Source organism: Mus pahari, chromosome 2 (genome assembly GCF_900095145.1).
Source record: "Mus pahari chromosome 2, PAHARI_EIJ_v1.1, whole genome shotgun sequence".
In the NCBI taxonomy this organism is placed as follows: domain Eukaryota; kingdom Metazoa; phylum Chordata; class Mammalia; order Rodentia; family Muridae; genus Mus; species Mus pahari.
In genome coordinates this window covers 61775483-61779244 of record NC_034591.1, presented here as the reverse complement: position 1 = coordinate 61779244, position 3762 = coordinate 61775483, and the positions used below count along the sequence as shown (strand labels likewise).

The following is a 3762-nucleotide window of genomic DNA, read 5'->3' as shown; positions in this document are numbered from 1 at the left end:
GTCATCTCTCTTCCTTCTTGGTATAGTTCTTTCACTTCTCTGACTACATCTGTGAGGGGGTAGCCCTGAAGAAATGACTTTTCAATATGGTCTTCACTCAGCCTGTCAGTTCATCAACTCTGTTGTGGAAGCTATCAAAGGCAAAACAGTCATGTCAGACCCTGTAATACAGTTACATCACCACCAACAAAGGAAGCCTCATGCATGTTTAGTTAATGAAAGACTTCATAACAGTGCATGAAACCAAAAGTACAATCTTACAGTTAAAGTCACATGCTAAGGACACCCCATCCAAAAACACATAGTCTAAGCTGAAAGTCATCTCAATTAACAGTCAGTCACCAGTATGAATTTGTTTCCTAGCAATAAGCAGTGTACATATCAGCATCGAGATGTGTACCAATAAATGTTTATTTAAAAACCAGAATCACATTTTACTTTTAAGACTCGCCCTTTCCTCAAATTCCTTGGATGAGCTCATGATCCACTGTCACATCCATATCCCACATTGCAATGTCCTATCATTCATTACCATGTAGACATTTTTAAGAGCTTCACTGTATGTTGATATTTTATTTTAGTTTGATATCATATAGCAATCTCTGTTTGGAAACCAGAGGAGAAGAAAATAAAAGGAGAAACGTGCTACGTTTCTAAATTAGATCACTACAAGGCAAAGGAAACACAAAAAGACTTAGAACAGTAAACTTTGTGAAGATGTTCCTCTACAATTTTACTTACAGCTGCAACAAAGATTGTGGGTCCAGGTGTGTGGGCTCTGTACTTTCATTCTAACTCTAGAATAGATGGTTGCCTTTTACAAATAAGACTGAAAGGTGGTCATGTGATTGGCAAATTTACCCACAGTCCACTGTCCATTCTAAATAAATTTTAAGCCATTTTCCTATATACCCTAATAGCAATGCAGAGACTCAACTAGCCTCAGAGGAGGAACATCCCAACCACTAAGCTTTTCCAGACGTCCTTCCAACCCCGAGCCAAACCCTCTGCCACCTCCCATGAGACACTGAGACCCACCAGTCCTGCCCCATGAGTGACAACACAGTTGGTGTTCTCAGAAGAAACTGGGCATTGTTGGTCCAGATCTATTTAAATGTCCCTGCTTCAATCTAGAAAGTAACCTCGAACCTATCACATCGGTTTTCTGATCTTCAGCTGCATTTTGAGACAGTGAAGTCGAATGTATGATCCTTAAAGTTGTTTCTACCTTTATTCTTCTCTGCGACTCACATTTGTTTTTGCCAATACATGAGAATGTCAGTGGGTAATCTTGCCACTCAGTAGAGACATTGCGGACCAAAGCTTCGTACTGGCTTTGCTGATGAGAGAGAGAGAGAGAGAGAGAGAGAGAGAGAGAGAGAGAGAGAGAGAGAGAGAGAGAGCTTTAACTAATGCTTCAACTAACATGGGCCCCAGGTGCTAGGCTCAGAAACTCAGCAGCTGGTGGTATGCAAAACCAGTTTCTAGTCTCAACCATCAAACAGGGAACTCATCTCAGTCACAGAGCAACTATCAGGAGGAAGTGAGCGGGTGGAGGGTAGAACCGCCACCAGTGTCTGACCCCATCTCTTAACCGTATTAGAAAGACTTGGGTTAAATATTTCTTCTTTTATTTCACTGGATTCTATAAACCATCCCTCTGTAGCATGTAGTTTTAAAAAAATCATATTACTGCCTTTGCCCAGGACCTCAGTGCTACCAGCCCTTCCTGCCTCCCTTTTGTTCCAGCAGGCTTAGCTCTGGAATCAGCTGCCACCAGCCATAACCCAGCTTGCTCTTCTACCCACCTTTGCTCCTGGAGGGATGGCACTACCAGCTCACTCCCAAGACCCTTGAATCCACAGACAAAAGACACATAGACAACTCTGTTACTTTACAACTTGCCCACTAGGCACAATTGCTGGGCACGAATGTCTCCTGCCTGGAAATGCATGCCCTTACCAATTTATTATCTCCATCTCTCCTTTACATCCTTGGACAGAGGAAGCAGGACCTAGCCCTCCCTGAGGCCTTACATGTTTGCTGCATCCTTTTTCCTCCAAAGCATGTCAGAAAAGTCCCCTTTCTCCTTCCCTGTGGCTCCTTTTCCTCTTGGGACCTGGAAGTTCCACCTGTACCTTTCACCAAACAATTGATTCCTGGGCTTCTTTATTGACAAATCAAGAATTAATTAGGGAACTAGACCTTAGTATCAGTACCTCCCCTTACATCCCTGCTAACCCTAAAGCTAATTGTTCTCATTACATAATATTCTGAAGTCCATGAACAACTCTTTCATACCTTATCTCATTTGATACTCACTAGTTCTCATCCGATCTAGAATATTCCAGAAACGTACATGTGAAACAGTCCCCTAGCAACTACAGCTGTGCAAAAGCTAAGATACCAGATTAGTTTCTCATGATTCACCAGAAATCATTTAAACTCACACAACATGAATGAAGAATCACGATTTTTTTCCCTCCTCTCAATTGATCTCAAAACATATTCCCTTATCAAAAAAACAGATCTTAAAATAAATCAAAACATACAAGTATGGTGGTGAAGACAGGCAATCCCAGCACTTTGAATGTAGAGCTAGAAAGATCAGTATAATTGTGAGTTCAGCCCAGTATACAAAGTGAGTTCGTGGCCAGCCAAGGCTACAGAGGAAGCATCTCCCCACCCACTGCCCAGAGATAGAGAGAAACAGAGAGAGACAGAGAGACAAAGAGAGACAGAGATGCAGAGACAGAGAGATAGAAATACAGAGAGAGCAAGACTACAGTTAAAAGGTGCTGCTGGGAGTTGTCTGGAGGACAGCGGCGGGGCTGAGCGCCCTTCAGCAGAGCAATCATGTCTCACAAACAAATGTACTATTCAGACAAATATGATGACGAGGAGTTCGAGTACCAGCATATTATGTTGCCCCAGGACATAGCCAAGCTGGTCCCTAAAACCCATTTGATATCTAAATCTGAATGGAGAAATCTCGGCGTTCAGCAAAGTCAGGGATGGGTCCACTATATGGTCCATGAACCAAAACCTCACATCTTACTGTTCCGGTGGCCACTGCCCAAGAAGCCAAAGTAATGAAGCCAGCGAACTGCCTTCCAGCCTCGAGCTTTCCACAGCTGTCCTCACTCCCTATCATCTTTCTGAGCTTGTGACCATCTTGTTTTCTTATTTCTCGCTTTGATATGTAAAGGATACACTGTTTGAATGTGCTGGTACCTGCTTTGCTTTTGGAGTTGAGCCACCAGTGCCACAGCCCTGTCAGATGAGTGCGACCTCAAAGCCCTCCTGTGCTCTTGGTATCCAGAAGGCCGTATTAGGCATTTGGCAGAAGCATGTGAAATCAGATCATGGCTGTTACAGGGATGGTGTGGATTTGCTGCTGTGGTTTTTACTATTGGATATTGTATTGTATGATGACTTATGGATTTATGTTTCAATGTATTAGAAACTTTGCATTTTATCTGACAGATTTCTTCCATGTTACAAGCCTTGATTAAAGGAATTTTTTTTCTTGCTTTGTATTAATTCTTCTTGTTTTATTTTATTTTATTTTAAGACAGGGTCTCACTTTGTATACCTGGCTGGCCTGGAATTTTCTTTTTTCTTTTTCTTTTTTTTTCTTTTTTCTTTTTTAATTAGGTATTTACTTCATTTACATTTCAAATGCTATCCCAAATGTCCCCTATACCCTTCCTCCCCCTGCCCTGCTCCCCTACCCACCCACTCCCACTTCTTGGCCCTGGT

General features: G+C 42.3%; 1 pseudogene; it reads left to right on the top strand.

Moving 5' to 3' along the window:
• Positions 1-717: 717 nt before the first annotated feature.
• On the top strand, positions 718-3093 carry LOC110316791 (annotated as a pseudogene).
• Positions 3094-3762: the final 669 nt, after the last annotated feature.